Source organism: Mytilus californianus, unplaced genomic scaffold (genome assembly GCF_021869535.1).
Source record: "Mytilus californianus isolate M0D057914Y unplaced genomic scaffold, xbMytCali1.0.p SCAF_4, whole genome shotgun sequence".
Taxonomy (NCBI): Eukaryota; Metazoa; Mollusca; class Bivalvia; order Mytilida; family Mytilidae; genus Mytilus; species Mytilus californianus.
The window spans coordinates 48,844,112-48,863,159 of NW_026262690.1; the positions used below are offsets into that span (position 1 = coordinate 48,844,112).

General features: G+C 32.1%; 1 protein-coding gene across 4 annotated transcripts in view; it reads left to right on the forward strand.

The window, feature by feature from the left end:
- Window positions 1-8,887: 8,887 nt before the first annotated feature.
- The window catches only part of LOC127738172 (1-phosphatidylinositol 4,5-bisphosphate phosphodiesterase beta-4-like), a 130,554-nt gene continuing 120,393 nt past the window's right edge, over window positions 8,888-19,048 (forward strand). For 2 of the 4 annotated variants that reach the window (XM_052249317.1, XM_052249320.1), the window contains exon 1: window positions 16,781-16,803. The gene's annotated coding sequence lies outside the window, so the exon portion shown is untranslated. Of the gene's footprint in view, window positions 8,999-16,779; window positions 16,804-19,048 lie in introns of those variants that run through there. The other 2 variants (XM_052249318.1, XM_052249319.1) reach the window with 2 other exon arrangements.

Consider the following 19,048-nt stretch of genomic DNA (forward strand, 5'->3'; position numbering starts at 1 on the left):
GGATTGCTATTAAATGAGGATTTTTGTTATCTTTTTTTGTGTTTTGGGTAAAAACTAAAGAAGATAGAGAGAAATTTTAAATTAAAAAAAAAAGATCAGCAATACAAGTTTCAATAAAAAAAAGTTTTGTTATTAATTTTATTTAAGTCCACAATGTTGAAGAGTATCCATTATTGAAGATGCACATTGACCTAGGTGAGCAACACAGGCTCTTTGGAGCTTCTAGTTGTGGCTTAGCACCAGATCTAACTAATCATGATTTCACCATGAGTATTTTTATACCAGTGAAACAGGAATTGCCCACAGATTTTTTTTTAATTATAGTCAATTTTTTGGTCATGTTCTTCGTGCGCAATACCACTTTTGCCACCCTTAATTTAAACAGAACTGAATACAGATATTCCTAAATTAATCCTTCCAATGCTTGAAAATGACATGTTTGCATTCAGTTAAAGTCTCATCCAATGCTTACTTTTCTTTTGATTTGTTCTGATTAGTGGACAGTATGAATAAAAGGAGATGTTGGGTATACCTCAACATAAAAGCATCCCAATGACACAGATAGCAAAACTATGGATGGTCTATTCATACATTCCTTTTGGCCATTGTTTTGTCTTGTTTTCTTCGATTTATGTTTTTTGATTGCCCCCTGATATCTTCTCACTTTTTTCTATTTATATCATGTGACTGATTTGTGGATCTTGTCACAAGTTTGATGCTGAACCTTATGACAGTTATTTTCTGTTTGTGTGATGTGTTTGAGCTTTTGGTTTTGCCATTTGTTAAGGGACTTTCCCTTTTGAATTTTACTTGGAGTTCGGTAATTTTGTTATTATTTTATTTTTTATTTTAGTGAGAGAAAAAATCCAATAAATCATTATAATTTTGTTCTTATGTTGGAACTTGATACTAAGGTAGTGATAAAAGTTTTTCTTAGATGAATAACTAAATTCAAACAGGATTATGATTATGCACTAGTGAATTATTTTCTCTTAGCACTTTTCCATTATGAATTGGAAAGACATGAATACCTTTAGTCCACATAAGGTGTTTAAGATTACACATTTTTAATAATAGATTTCTGTAGACACAAACAGAGACTCCAAAGAGCAAGTGTTGCTCACCTGGATCTAAGTATGTCTTCAACAATTGCCACTCTCCAACATAACAACAATCTTCTCCTCTGAAACTACTGGGCCAAATTCAAACAAAACTTACCACAATCATTCATAGAGTATCTAGTTTGAAAGATGTGTCCAAAGATTCCACCTTCCAACCAACATAGCAGCCAAGGCTAAAAATAGAAAATAGGGTAAAATGCAAATATTTTATATTATCTAGTAAACCTTATACAATGTAGATAGAGAGAATCTGAAAAGGACAGAAATGGTCAAAATGTCAAGTTTGATCTGCCTTTCATATAGACCAGAACTGTTGGTAGTTATTGCCCTTAAATAACAAATTTTCAACATTGTTTTGCTATTATCTTTCGAGTTATAATAGATAAAGAGAAATGGTAAATGCCAAAAATGATCAGCAGGACATGATCTACAAAGAATAAAACAGGGCCCAAATCGTCAGTTGACTCGTTCTGGGACATAATATATTAGTCCCAGACTCGTTATAGGAGTTTGAAAGGGATTTATTAACCATTTTTGACTCACCTAGCCCAGAGGGCCAGGTGAGCTTTTCTCATCCCTTTGAGTGCGTCGTTGTTGTTCACTTTTACAAAAAATCTCCTCAGAAACTACTGGGTCAACTTTCAAACAACTTGACCACAATCATTATTTGTGTATCTATTTAAAAAAAAAATGTCTGATGACCCCACCTGCAAACAAACATGGGTGACAAGGCTAAACATAGAATATATGGGGTAAAATGCAAGTTGTATCTATTATCTATTATATTAAACCACTATGAATAGAGAAAATTTGACAAGGCAGACATGTTTAGAATGTGAAAATCTACCTACTGTCCATTTACATAAAAACTGTCAGATGACTCCTTAGAGAAGCTGGGGCATAATATATCTACTAGTATAATAGTCCCAGATTGAACTTATTGCCCTTGAATGACGATTTTTATTCCCTTTTTGCCTATTATCTTAAAATTATGAAAGGTAAATAGAAACTTTAAAGAGCAAAATTATCAGCGAGACATGATCATCAAATAAGTCAAATGGCCCAAATCGTCAGACGAATCCTTATTGGAGTTCTTCTTTAGTTTGTATTATCCACTACTATATTGGTGCACCCCAAAGTGGGTAAATGTTCATGAGTACAAATGTATGGTCACATGAGGGGATAATCTTATCAATAAGTATTTACATAGAAAAATTAATGATAATATTTAAAATCTGGGCCTAAAAAATTATGTACACCCTTGATGTCTCTGAGTTCATAATCAATGTTCTTCCACAATGGAGGGAGAAGCACAGTTTTCTTGAGCAGTCCTCTCATGATTTTAGTGAGAATATTGTCACTGCATGATAATATATTCTGTTTTACCAAAACACTTGGGTCCAAAATCAATTGTGTTAATAGACAATTATCACTGGCTAGCTTCTTCCATGAACACGTATTTGGATTACTTATGCTGTTTATTATTGATTTTAATTCCTCTATATATGACTTTCTGTATCTAAATAGAGCGTTGCATTTCAAAATGGAATGTACAATGTCTTCATCTTCATATTGACAAAGTGGACAGACAGCGCTGACTTCATGTCTATTAAATTTACTTCTGTTGGACTGGAGTACATATATTCCTGTGATTAGACGATCTTTTATACCACCACGGCGGACATCTTTAATCATGACTTTCAATTGAGGACCAAAGTTTGTGATTAGTTCCAATCTTCAAACTTGACAGATCGAAGTATGGCAGGGTAGATTTATTTTGACAGTCAAGTAATAATTTTTGAGTCCACAATTTATCAATTGCTAGTTTCACATTCTTTTTCCAAGAAAACTTACACGGCGGATTTTTTTTTATCATTTTTTCAAAACTAGAAAGCTCATATTGAACTAGAAGCTTATTTACGTAGGTAAACCAACTGTCTGAAATTTCTGATTTTGTTGATATCTGTCTGTGAAGAATTTGATTTAAAATTAAGTTTTCACTTCTATAAATAATACTGCCTAAAATGTTTAATTGTCTAATATGGAGCTCGGCCGTGGCAGGCCTGACACCAAGAAGTAGAATACCTTTAACTGATCTATTAGGTAGACACTGGATTTTTCGAAGAAAATCGATGTAAAACTTTTCCAGAGCATCAATTTTCAAAGTTACGATTTTTACCAATTTTTTGCTTTTTGCCTATTATCTTGAATACTTTAAATGATCGCTAGACACTTTTAATAGCGAAAATGATCAGCAAGACAAGATCTACAATTATGTCAATCAAGTTTTGTCGAAACTGTTGGTAGATTCTCTTTGTAGGAGTGATTGCCCTTAAATGATGACTTTTTTTTTACCTTTTTTTGTATTTTGGGCAAAAACTTAACAATGGCAATAAACAGATAACAAATGATCAGCAAAAATACAGATTAACAAAAAGGAGATTTATGTCATGAATTCTATTCAAGTCCACAGTGCTGTAGTGTCCATTGTTGAAAATGCACATATTTCTATGTAAGCGACACAGGATCTTTAGAGCCTCTAGTTGTGGTTTTTTTTTTTGGCAGAAACTATCAACAGGACAAGATCTACAAATAATTCAATGTGTCTGAAATCGACAATCGACTCCTTAGTGAGTGATTACAATTAAAACACCATATCCCCATATTCTTGTGTTTTTTGTGGAAACTATAGTAAATGGAGAGAAACTGTATATGGCAAAAATGACCAGCAGGACAAGATCTACTATTAAGGCAACATGACCGAAATTGTCAGTAGACTTATTATAGGAGTTATTGCGCTTGAATGACGATGTTATACTTTTTTATGTTTGCGTTAACAATAGTAGATGGAGAGAAAATGCAAAAGAAAAATGATCGGCATGACAAGATCTACAAATCAGTCAACATGGCCAAAATCGTCTGTTTACTCCTTATAGGAGTTATTGCCCTTGAAAGACACTTTTTATCTATATATGTTTGTATTTTTTTGGCAAAAACTTTCGTAGATTGAAAGAAACTGCATATGGCGAAACTGACAAGTAGCACAAGACGTATTATAATATAACATGGTCTAACTTTTCAGTTGACTCCTTAAAGAAGTTACTGTTCTTGAATTCTGTTTTTTTAACCATAACTGTAAATTATAGTAGATAGAGAGAAACTGTAAATAGCTATAAAATTATCAGCTGGACACATACTACAAAAAAGGTCAACATGCCTGAAATTGTCAGTCTATTATTAGAAGTTATTGTCTTTGAAGGATGATATTGAATTTTTGGCGTTTTTTCTAGAATACCCTCATGGGTAGTCAAGGTCGTTGAACACCCCCCTAGTAGTAGTTTTTTTTCCAGAAACTATTTGAAATATTCTACTGCATTGTATCAATTTCGTGCAAAACTGTCAGGTGAGAAACACAGGCTCCTTGGAGTATCTAGTTTCTGTTCATTTTTTCTCTATCTGCTATAGTTTTTTGCAAAAAAAACACCCCAAAAAATGGGAAAAAAATCATTATTCAATGGCAGTAAGTCCTATACATGTATAAGACGTGGACTGACTGTAAACTCAGTTACTGAAAGCTAGTTCAAAGCCAATAACAATTTTTAAAAAAATCATGTACTAGTATCCAAGACTAAACTATCGACCAGTACACATCTAATATCCACTGGATAACAGTCAGAGAAAAACATGACCTTGTGCAATGTAAAAAATATAGGTATCGACATAATGTGGGACCGTGAATGTTCATAGGCGTATAGCAATAGTATTTAGTTGGTTTTTAATTATTGATAACAAAATCAATATCTATAACATGTATATCGATAAAACAATATTCAAAGATTTAATGACAGTTTTTAATTGGTAACTTTTAGAATAAGTTTATTTAAAAGATCGACATATTACCCGGATCGTATCTAAATATACGGGCTCGATAAACAACAATTTGTAATAAGTATTATACAGGTACAGCCAAACGTCCAAAACAAATCTTTGCATCTATGAAAGAATTTTGTAACGGTTTTAAAGGGACATTAGCTGCCATATTCATGTTTACCAATTTGACTCAGATCATCACATTTGATTTATAACACACTAAAACGTACTATCCAAATTATAAAAAGTCTTAAATAAACAATGCACAATGAATGGACTCGATAATATGTATCAGCATTTCGTGTGTATTTAAGTCTAGACGCCATCTAATTAACTATCGAGATGACATCCGAAGATTGTCGACAGTCATATAACCTAAAATAAACATAAATATAAAAAAAATATAAATAGATAGCGAGCACGTGCAATTGGATTGTTCTAGGTCTGTTTGATTTTACGTTAAAGGTTAAAAAAATATGTAAATCATCGTTTTTACCTGTATAAGAATGATTTTTTTGTGGATCGAATCAGTCAACGAAATTGTTTACAATTGTTTCACTTTCTTTGTAGACATTCTTTTCCTTTTAATAGTTGAACACGCCTAATACATGCGTAACTCATCTTCAACTAAGAGGTTAGATTGAAGGTCACATGAATGCGAATTGAATGAGGTTAATTTATTTACTTGCAAGTCAATAATACATCAGCCATTTCGCTGACTGATTTGATTCATAAAAAAATCATTCTGATACAGGTAAAAACGATGATTTACATATGTTTTAACCTTTAACATAAAATCAAACAGACCTAAAAAAAAATCCATTTGCACGTGCTCGCTGTCTAGTTATATTTTTTTCTATTTATGTTTATTTTAGGTTATATGACCGTCGACAATCTTGAGCTTATTTTGACATATTTGAGCTAAATTGACTGCTTATAACGAAATATTTTTTAATAATTCCGCATTTATTAATACTTTAAAATGAATCGTAATTCAATTTTATGTCAAAATAGTAGCTAATGCCCTTTAAGTAATTTGTGGTAACGAAATCCTTGACTCAATGATTTACCAGTAATACATAGATTACGTTCATTGAAATCCAAAACGTCACTACCGACACCTTCATAGCGAACGAATTTTGGATACTTACAGCATAGAGATTACTTATACATGAAACCTAGGAGTTTTGACCTGCAACTGCAGAAGTATAAGATAAAAAAAAGAATTTTCATTAATGACTAAATTAAAGTAAACTTACAAATCCAGACAGTACTAGGAATAGAATCATGACTTAAAGGAATTAGGCATGGGGAAATCCAACGAAAGACGCAATAAAATCAAGCGAGATTATCCCAGTCAACTATGCAAAACATGTATACAGAAATTACAGAGGAACAATAGGTGAAAGCACCGTCATCATGGTCCAACATGAACTAATATCCTGTGAAAGAACATACCTAATAACTGAGTGCGAAATACAATAAGCAAACATCAAGATAAATATGATAAAGACATACTAGTTGGATGATACTGCATGCCACCACGTAAATAGGAAGACACAAAAGGAGGGGGAAATCGTCATAATTATAAATTTATATTTCTAAAGGTGAAAACGCGAAATCGCAAAAGCTATACCGAGAAAACGCAATTTTTAAGCGAAAGCACGAAATCGCGAAAACAAAAACGCGAAATCGAAAACACGAAAACACGAAAGCGAAATCGCAAGAGTCTATCGTGTTTTCGCGGGTTTCCGTTGACAACCGTTGCCTTTTACTGTCACTGAATCATCTCGTATCTTAAATCTCATCGGATAGTGATTAACAATTTGAAGAGAACCTGACTGAATAATAGTGCTGTTCGCTAGTTGGTAACGGTAGTACTTGACAGTCATTTCATTACGCTGGTGGGCTAAAAGATAAACATTTAATAAAACCAAGAGACATACAATACAATTATATTGTCTTATATATGTATCTCTCTGCCGAAGCTCATTTTCGATTTAAAATATCTTTAATATATCTTACAGAGACATCATGAATTGTTTGAATTTTTGACTATTTTATCTAAGACTAATACATTTATATAAGTTGGTCCCAGATTTTATTAAATTGTTAAAGATATTTTTCCGTTAAACTATTGAGTAGCAGAGAACTTGTGATGCAAATATTATTTACGTCGCTTACACTTTCGAATTTAGCGTTTTCATTTTATTAACATGCAAGAAGAGAAAAGTTGAAATAATGAAGAGTATCAACCATAATTATTAAAATATAAGAAATGAAAGCTTTGCACCAATCATAACAAAAAGAAAATAACAAAAATACCTAACTCCAAGGAAAATTCAAAACGGAAATTCCTTTATCAAAATTAATGGCAAAATCAAAAGCTGAAAACACATCAAACAAATATATGTCATATGTTATATAAAAAAAGTGTTTCCTAATGAAACCAGTTTTCTACTAACGTTTTGGTTGAATAAGGGTGGATTTTAACGTAAGCATGAGTTATCCCTTCCTAAAATAACTTGAGATATTTGTATCTGAGTGAGTCAATCACATGCAGTTGTAATAACTTCAATTTGAATCGTGAATACAATCATGTCACATCTTCTTATTAGTTTTGTAAAATGAGTGTCGGTTGTAAAGGCCGGAAGATAATTTCAAATGTTATGAAACATCTTTACATTACACTACGGAATACACATCGTTAATTTGACCTTTCCGTTTTCTTGGCAAAAAAAAAAATATATAATAGTGAAGCAGTTGACTCGCTACCTCCTTGCTCCGACTAAAGATTACTCTGACTACTACCTGGGACGACTACGAGACAAAGGGACTCATGCAACTAAATTCATTTTTCAATTTCATTGTCCCGCAAAGTTTACCTGTAAATGGCCATTTTTGGGGGCAATTCTCTGTTCAGACATAGGTTTACAATTTGTCAAACGCCTCTATGGATTGCCAATTAATATTGAAAAAAATATAAGACATTGAAGATAAATGATTGTAGGCCGCGGTGAGAGCTAATTTTCATTTCCATTATTAATTATTAAGTTGTTATTATGGTGTCCTTATGCTCCACCCGGAGCGAAGAAGGTAGGTAGGTAGGTATTCTGGTGTCCAAAGTTGGGAAATTTTCAATTTTCGATAGCAAATTTTTCAAATATATATTTTAATTTTAGAAGGTGCACCAATAATTTTTATATGGTAGGAAAGGGGACTTTTCATAGGGTGCAGCAGAGACATATATGTGTATATATGTCTCTGGGTGCAGTAATATATTTTTATTGACTTGTTGTTTAAAACTTTCTAGAAAATAGCATTTAAAAATGCATTTTTATGAAGAAATTTAGTTAAGGGTTATTTTTGATAAAATGGGGGTTATTCTTTATTACATACATTTCTTGTATCTACTATCTAAATATACAAATAAGATGTACTGTTAAAAACAATAAAATGTGGAATAAACATATATACATTGTATTGCATTTTGATGAGTTTAGACAAGGTAAATAACGATTCAATGTATTAACCCCAGCAGAGGTGTATATGTCTCTGACCCCAGCTATACAACCGTGTAATATTAGTCTCACTCTCAAAGCAGATGTGTATATATGTCTCTGCTCAAAGTAAGATTATTAAAAACTATTATATATAAATTAATTATTATGAACTAATATCTCACACGCTTTTTTTATATTGTGTGGCCCTTGTTTTATATATCTATCGGACTTTTCATAATAGATGATATACAATTGATTGATCCAAAATATTGATATCTATTGAATATTCTATATTGATTAGTATACTGATGCAAGAAAGATGCTGATGTTAAATTGATCTCACGTGACCTGTGGAAGGAAACCGATTGGGTATCAATGTCAACATTAAATATGATCGAAAGAAAATGGCAGTTCGTCGAATACAGTATATATGTTCACAAGTATATTTTATTGTGAAATAAATAATTGAAGGACTAAAAGTGAACATATAGCTAGTGCATATTGGTAGGTATTCGATTAATACGCCGTCGTGTTCAGCCGAGGTATACATTCTAACACACATGAAAAGCAAATGCACTTATATTTATCGGTTAGACCGAGATTACTATTTTGTGTAAATTATAGTAGTTTTAGGTTAAGATGTTAGATCTAGATACGCAAAACCGGTTAATCTTTTCACCGGTATATAATCAATATTCAGTTAAATGTATGGCTCTGAGTTACTAACATTTTTTTTACAATGAAGGCAACCCTGGCTTTCATTGTCAAGCTGTATAGAAATTTTGCAAAGATATTCTTGCATTTATCTCCCTTTAATTTGATTTCTTGAGGTAAAAATAAGTAACAAGGTAAAAGGAAGTAATTATGTGTTTAGGCGACCATAGTAGCATTTTTGGGGTTCTGTTTTTTCATATAAAAAAAATCATTGATTTTTTAAAAATGATATGAATTAATGTTTGGGTGATTTTAGCCACTACAAAATGCAAAAAATTTTGCAGGCCCAGGAAGGCAAAACATGCCCCCTCCTAGATATGCCAATATATTTGCAATTTTATTGTAGCTGTAAGAATACAAATTATTAACGAGAAAATCAATTGAAGTGATCACCGTTTTTATTATGTTAATGAATCCAACCCCTTGGCCTTCGACAGAAGAATGAAAAATAGTAAAACTTTGTTATAGTCTACTGACCAAGAACCAGTTACTGTCAGAAATTCGAGTTTTTCTCAAATAATTTTTAACAGAAACTCTATTTCAGAAAATATTCTTTTAACATAGAATGGGTTACAAAAAGTTAGGTTTAGCACAACATTCCTCTTATTAACAACGAAAAGGGGTTTACTAGAGTGCTGATTTTTGATGTACATTGTAAGTTTTACATGTACATTAGTATGATGAACAGTTCCATTCACTTTTGAAACTTGACACTAAATGATAGGATATATATTTCATCGATACATTATGTTGTATTTTGCTTTTGTGAAGCAAGAAGAAAAGAAGTCAATTGAACCAAACACATCTCCATTCTGATCATTTGGAAGGTCTCCTTCATGCTTCAGGCCTGTAGCTAACCCAGGAATTTTCTAGGGAGAGTTACATCGACTCGCAAAGTCGATTTAAAATAAAATCTAGACTATGATAGTCACAGTTCAAACAAAATCTCAACTTTTATAGTCACAGTTCAAACAAAATCTCAACTTTTATAGTCACAGTTCAAACAGAAGGTCAATTTTAATGCTGCTTATTTGTTTTTAAAGGGGGTTCATACGAACCCCTCAAACCCCCTGGCTACGGGACTGTGCTCTGCATGTGAAATTTATGTCATTTGAAATCAACCCCTTTAAAATACACTACTGAAGTGATGTATTTTTTTTAATTTTATTTTTATAAATCTTTTAAATTCTATTGAACAAGGTCAATCCAAACCTTAAGGAAAAATAATATTTAGATGTACATGTGTACATTGTATATTCATGATATTTGTACATGTAAGTGGAGAGAATTTTTATTCAGCAACCATCCATTATCCAATCAGCTTTGAACCGTAAATTGACGATAACGGTGCAAAGTAAAAATCAGTCTACATGAAAACTTTTGACTTGCAAGCCTGAAAATTAGTGTGAGGCCTCTTTTCAGGAAATTTTTACTGGCCCAACAACGTTTTTAGTGGCCAATCATGAACACAGAAAAATTGATGTCAGATCATGAACACTGAAAAATTAACAATGATTAACATGATTAATTTCAGGTCATGCACAATACACTAGGCTTGTGACACTTGCTTGATATAGGGAGGGACTACAGCTTTTCATATGGAGTTTTAACTTATGGGTTAGACAATACTGGTACTTCATGTTTTAAGGACATTAAAATTATGAAGGGAAAAATTTAACTGTCATTAATTTTTAAATATGTTGATATGACTAATATTATATCATCATAAAAACTAAACGAATGTATCGTCAAAAATCAATTAAGTAATTATATACAAAATAATTTATTGAACAATTTTTCAGTTCAGGGTGGAAAAGCAACCCACTAGCATGAACCAGCCTGCACCAAACTTTATACATTATACAACATATATGTTGATCAAGTGACAAACTTTACCAAATAATGGCAAATTTGATTCTATTACAGACAACAGCTGCAACATACAAAGTTTCAAAAAAACCCAAATCATAAATATTATTTTTAACAGTGTATAATGGTCAAGTATCTGAAGTAAAGAGTCATTTGTTTGCACACAGATAACAGCTGATGTCAGCTTCATCATGTCCAACTTTAATTCATTGTAATTTGTTTATAGATGCAAATGTTTGTTTTAAACATATGTTAAATATACATGTACAAAAAAAAAAAAATTTTAGTCAGACTTGTCTATTCAGGAATGTACGATAATTTCAAATTTTTAGTATAACTTGTCTGTTTAAAAATGTACATAATACATGAATATAGAAAGGAATGACCCCCAAATCCTGTCACCCCAACCACCTACACCTGAGTCCTTCTGAGGAAAAACCAAACCCAGACCAACAACAATGAAGAACACATGGTCCAGATAACTTGACTTGGTACACTACAGACACAAATTGTGGTGGGGTTAAACTAGTTTTAGGTGCAAATTAACCTCCCGATTTGCCTATCTAGACAATATGTCATCCAGTAGCATAAAAATACACAATAGATAACCTGCCTGGTGCCAGTCTAGCTACCAAGACCACTAACAAGGAAATAAAAGATTATACATAATTTGGAAGGCAGTGTAAAAATATGCTTATAAAAGTACTGTTCCTTTGCTTTTTGTGTTTTTTGCTGTGCATATACTGATTTTATTTTATGGATGGATACCCCATATCCTTTCTATTTTATATATTCTGCAGTAAGCTAGATAAAGAAGCCACAAATGTTGATTTGATACTGATGCAACAGAACAAAAAAACAGAAACAACACTACTGATAGAGTGACATTCTAACAGGTTCTTCAAGTCACATCATTAAATTTAATTTGAATTTATAGTTTTGGAAAGATTTGATTTATTGTTGCAAATTATAAGGAATTGACCTTATCCACTTTAGTTATTAAATTGGTGAAGCACGGCAGGCGGGTGGGGAACGTGCGGGGGGGGGGGGGGGGGGGGGGAAGCTTTCGTGCAATAACAGAGTTTTTGAAAAGCGGTGGTCTGAAGGTTTGACACCACAATTGTACAAAGGGCTGACACAATATTGGTATTTTGCAATAGAAATAATAGTGAGGCTCAGCAGATTTTCTTCAAGGACCTTCAGGGGAAAAACATTTCCAGAACTCTGCAATAACAATGAACCTTTCAAGCAATGATTTTCAAATTTTAATATGTTGCTATAATACTAATGACAAAATGGAGGTCAAGTTTGATATTGAAGATTTTCACTTTTACCGTTCAGGAGTTATGGTCCTTGATATATTAGAAAATGGCACTGTATGTGGTTTCCATTCAATAACTTATGAACCCTTATACCAATGGTTTTCAAATTATGATATGTTGTTATTGATGACAACATGGAGGTTACATCTATGTTTGATATGGATGATTTGCACTTTTATGGTCCTTGATCTATTGGAAACAGGCACTTTATGTCAATTTCTTATGAACCACTGGACCAGTTAATGCTATTAAAATTTTAATATGTTGTTACTGGTGAAAAAATGGAGGTAAAATTCAAATATTGATGATTTTCACTATTGCAATTTTCACTTTTGCCATCCTGGAGTTATGAGTCTTGATTAATTTAAAACTTGCTCTTTTTGTAGTTTCTGTACAATTATGAACCATTCAACCAATGGTTTAAGATTTTAATATGCTGTTACTGATTACAAAATGGTGGTCAAGTTTGATATTGACAATTTTCATTTTGCACTTTCAGTAGTTATTGTCCTTGATAGATTGGAAAAAACCTGAAAGCACCTTTCAAAATACCGAAAACCTGGCTTGCTGTCAATTTTACAGCTCATTCCTTGTTTTCAATGATTAAGAGTAAGATTATGAAAATGAAAATAATCCTGTGTCACCATAAAACCATTCCTCTTCAGTGCCATATCATTTTTATTTATGAAAATCAATAAGCAGTTCTGTACCTTTGCCTCAAAAACAATCGTTAACTTTCATTATGACAGGCCAGTAAGTACTTGAAATCGTCAGACCATTGGAAGAAAGAACAATTAAATATCAGTTATTAATTTAGTACAAATTTCCCCATTATAAGACTTTATGGTTCAGTTTAGCTAGTCAAGAAAATCCCTAGTTGGTAATCATACTCTGATAGGTGTGGTCACCATTAGACGGTACCCAATATTTGTTATTTTGATCAAAAGTGCAACAACATTGTGAAAAATTGTTTATTATTTTTTTTCTAAAAATTATTTTAAACAGTATCTATTATTTTCACAAGCACAACCCTTGTTAAATTATTTTTTTGGTGATAGAATATGTATTTGCTATTATCATGATTATGCAATATATTTTCTAGCAAGAAGTTGAAATACATTGTATGAATAAAACGAAATACTGAAATCCTTTAGAAATTATGTTATACATATAGTGCCTAACAAGATTTATGAGGTAGACAAATCTGGCCTAAAAATGATCAAATTGACTTTTTATGCACAAAAATCAGTCTTGTCTTGACTTCAATTCCCTATATGACTGGTCAGACGTTCTACTTTCCATGCCTCTCACATCAACCATTTTGTATTTTATAGTTTTAAACACCTCAAAATTTCATACTGATTTGATGAGAAGGAGATAAACAAATAAACAGATCGACTTTAAACACTGTGTTACACATTTCCCTTCTGTTTCTTGTGAAATTATAGTATCTCGAGCTCTCCCTTTCACTATTTACGTTTCTTTTACAATCCGGAAAATCAGTATTATGAAATATTCCAAATATATCCAACCTACATGTAGTGACGTCATGGTGGGAATTCCACACTTCATAGAAGCAGGGATATCCTATACTCATTAAAATCATTCGCAGAAACTGAGAAAGCGTGTACGATTATAAAATCAGTATTTGTTTATTAAACATAATTATAAATGAAGTTACTTCATGAAACGGAAAACTGTCTTTGTGTGGTTATTAAGCAAAGCAAGGATGTACAAATAATAAACATCCTTGAGGAAAGCAAAAAAGCTAACAAACTGTGACATAGGTGGCGTTGTTTTCTTGTCATGATTATAGTCATTTCGTAAATCTATCACACACTATATGTCTATAAATGAACAGAATGATATTATCTGGACATCAAATAAACAAAAACGTCAGTTGAAATGCCACTACATTGTATGGCTTCATACATGTACATGTATTGAAATTGACATTTTTGCCCTGAAATGGCAATTTTTAACATGGTTTTGGCAGAAATTAAAATTTAAGAACCAAGGCCAGACCAAACAAATATTTTACCCACATGATGATCTTTGTATAAGACATACATAATCATTGTATATAGCAAAATATGTTTTGATGTACATGGCTCATATTTAAATATTAATGACAAGATGAGACTTTTTTGACAGGTTTTGCAGTTTTGCTTGCATGTAAGAAGTTTGAAACACTAAAGCAAATATGTGAAACATAATTCAAAAATAAAAATACTTATTTCTGAGTGACTAAGTCTTTTGAACGTCTTAAGCCTGCTATTTTATAAATTTACTAGAACACACCTGCGAAATCGCGGGCATTTAGAGCGTTGTTGAAAGTATGCAAACTGTTGTAGGATGAATTTTTGTAAAAGATTTTATGACTGAAGTATTTCAGGAAAGTTATCAAAAGACAAAGGTACTTGGGGACAGTACAATTTTTTTAGCCCTCCCCCTTTTTCCAAAGTCCGTTATTTTTTTGTTGTTTTCTGTTAATTTCAATTATATTAGCGTTTTTTTTCTGTACACTATGAACATACATAATAACATATACTATATAAATACAGTTTATTTGGTATTTATTATCAATCCATGGAATTAAATTTGGAATTGATAGCAAATAGCAAATACACCGTATGTTTGTTCATAGTATACAGAAAAATTCAAAAATAATTGTCCTGTCTCCTACGAAAATAATGTGTAAGTTTAAGTCCTAAACGGAAGTCTTATCTATGACTTAAAAGTCAGTCCAAGGACGGAAACAATATCCAGACGTCTTTATTTTCGTTTTTCTCCCAAAAAAAACCAAACGAAATATCTACAAGCGAGGATGACAAATGCGACTATGCATGGTACCTATAGGACATAAAAGCATGATGATTGATTTAATGTGGAAGGAAGAGAAGCGACAAACAAAATGAGGTCTTCTCATTTAATAGTATAGATGATCCTTATTGATTTTCAAACTCAAGGGGCCAAACAATTGACCTTATCATACCTTCTCTTTTGTCCAAAAACACTGTAAAGTTGATGGCTGTCATTTACAGTGTGAATATTGACAACAGTAAAAGTCTTCATACTAAACATTCTAAATAAGATTGAATGGGAAATGGAAAATACATTGGCATAGGAGTAGACTGAAAAGTGTGTAGGGGGAGTGACAAGCAAAACCAAAAATATAGTCTAAAAGTCTAGAGTTGTTCAGCGTCCCCTTTTATTTCATCTCTTATTTTCAACAATTTTTTGTTGTTGCTAAAATTGTTATACAAATTTAAACCATTTATTGTTTATGATTTGAAAATTTAGCTCTTGCTGGTCTGGCAAGTGATGTGCTCTTGAAAATAAGTAGAAACCCCACCATGACTCGGCATGAGATCTATATCTATAGATTGCAATAAACAATTAATTTCCCCATAGGCGACAATGATAGCCTTTTTCGAGATACAGACTTTAGAAAGTTGATTTTTTTAACAAAAACTTGCTAGAATTAAAGAAAATTATTCGGACAGTATTTTTTGGTCCAAAAAATATAGGTTCCCATTGCTTTTCTTAACATAATTTGTAGTTATCTCTATTGCCTATCAATTTTGCACTTAAAAATACATGTCTCATCCTAGTGTTGAAAAGACATCTAAGTTCTGTTAGGGCTACGGAAAATATATTTTTTTGCCTTTGGTATAATGCAGAGTGCACGAAGTCTCTAATAATAAAAAATAACGGGTGCACATATCGACCAATCAGGATTAGCCATACTCTTAATTCTGAATACCATGTTATCTTCTTAAAATGGTTATGCCCATAATATTTAATGGTTGATTGTAACCTAAAATGTTGCAGCTAACAGTGAACCTCCTTGCTGAATTCTGCCCCATTCTGTACATTGTACAATGTTAAGGGTAGATAAATAGGGATATGTACAGGTATACATGACTGCTCAGCACATTTTATTTTCCAGCTTTTAATATGGAGGTCAAGACAGGTGGTCCTAAATCATATACTTTAATCTTTAATTGTCTCTTATTAAGTTCTGAAGTGTATTATACATGCCTGGCAGTTTCCCTATGATAGATAATTCCCATAAATTATAACAACACTTGCAAGTAGTAGAAAAACAATTATATCTTTGTATATAAATACTTGTAAAACACTTGAAGTGTGATATAAACCCTTTATACTTTCTTATGCTAGTAATACGGGACATCACCATGATGACCTCTATTGGTTAATACTTTTAGATTGTTAAGGATAGTGTCAGATGTGAATGTTATTACTTTTAGATTATTTGAGGATAGTATCAGATGAATGTTAGTTCTTGGATATATTTGAATGTTAGTTCTTGGACATATTGTTATTTCCAGTGAGATAAAATTGGTAGCATCCTAGCCTGATTATCAAAGCAGTGATTAAGTAAGTGATTGACTTCCAAGATGAGATTTTCATTATACAGTTATACTGTATTAATGTGATGATTAACATGATAACTAGTTATGAAAGTTTTAGCATGCTTTGATTAGCGTTTTCTGTTGGTACCAATACAGTATAAATTTAGAAAATTCCTATGTTATTTACGTAACTAGGAGATCTGTATTGTATATTTTTCCATCTGTTGGTAATAAGACTGCTTTACTTATCACTAATCATACTATATAGTTACATATCAAAAATATAGTGCATGTGGTCATAGATTTCTATTCAATATATTTTTAAACTGACTGAAAGCTGCTATCTGTATTAAAGTGAAATGCAAATATGCCAATGTACATAAACCTAGTTTACATTTTTGAAAACATTACCAAAAACTGGTAGCATTAATTTTTTTGTTAATTAAGGCAAAGGATAATTTGAACAAGATTTATTTTGTTTATTTTGTTTGCACACCACAATATAATAAATACAGCGATTGAAAGGTCTTTTAACTCAGATCTAAAGGTCAGTAGTAACTCAGTACCCAATAGAAACAGTAGGAAACTTCAACAATTTGTCAACAATGTTGAAATAAACTACATGTTGCTAATATATTTGACAATCAAATTTAAAAACAATGTCATTTTTGGAGCATTATAATTGAAAGTAAACATTTTTTATTGGAAGAAAGACAAATATCTGTTTCAACCAAAATTTAAAAAAATGTATAGACAAAAAAAATAAATAAATAAATTACTGAAACACTTTTAAATTTTGTCATTTAATATCAGAAGTAGAAAAATATGAAATTGATCAAACTGCTATCTTTAATTTATGTTGTGTCACCATTTACCAGAGGCTGTAATAATTGTTCCCCATTTACCTAACTGCGTAAAATCATAAAATCATTTTATTTGTAGTTGTTTACCATTGACCCTTTAATAGTGTATAATATAGGACCACAACAGTCATAGTGGTTTACCATTGACCACTATAACAGTGTATTATATAGGACCATAACAGTCATAGTGGTTTACCATTGACCCTATAACAGTGTATAATATAGGACCACAACAGTCATAGTGGTTTACCATTGACCCTATAACAGTGTATAATGTAGGACCACAACAGTCATAGTGGTTTACCATTGACCCTATAACAGTCATAGTGGTTTACCATTGACCCTATAACAGTGTATAATGTAGGACCACAACAGTCATGTATAATGTAGGACCACAACAGTCATAGTGGTTTACTATTGACCCTATAACAGTGTATAATATAGGACCACAACAGTCATAGTGGTTTACCATTGACCCTATAACAGTCATAGTGGTTTACCATTGACCCTATAACAGTGTATAATGTAGGACCACAACAGTCATGTATAATGTAGGACCACAACAGTCATAGTGGTTTACCATTGACCCTATAACAGAGTATAATGTAGGACCACAACAGTCATAGTGGTTTACCATTGACCCTATAACAGTGTATAATGTAGGACCACAACAGTCATGTATAATGTAGGACTACACCAGTCATAGTGGTTTACCATTGACCCTATAACAGTGTATAATATAGGACCACAACAGTCATAGTGGTTTACCATTGACCCTATAACAGTGTATAATGTAGGACCACAACAGTCATGTATAATGTAGGACCACAACAGTCATAGTGGTTTACCATTGACCCTATAACAGTGTATAATGTAGGACCACAACAGTCATAGTGGTTTACCATTGACCCTATAACAGTGTATAATATAGGACCACAACAGTCATAGTGGTTTACCATTGACCCTATAACAGTATATATATGTAATATAGGACCACAACAGTCATAGTGGTTTACCATTTACCTACATTGTGTATGGATGAATTCATAGTGGTTATAGACTTTTGTCATAGAAGTTTACTATTAACCTACACTATAGGTGTATAATGTAGGACCACAACAGTCATAGATGTTTACCATTGACCCTATAACAGTGTATAATATAGGACCACAACAGTCATAGTGGTTTACCATTGACCCTATAACAGTGTATAATGTAGGACCACAACAGTCATAGTGGTTTACCATTGACCCTATAACAGTGTATAATATAGGACCACAACAGTCATAGTGGTTTATCATTGACCCTATATCAGTCATAGTGGTTTACCATTTACCCTATAACAGTGTATAGTGTAGGACCACAACAGTCATAGTGGTTTACCATTGACCCTATAACAGTGTATAA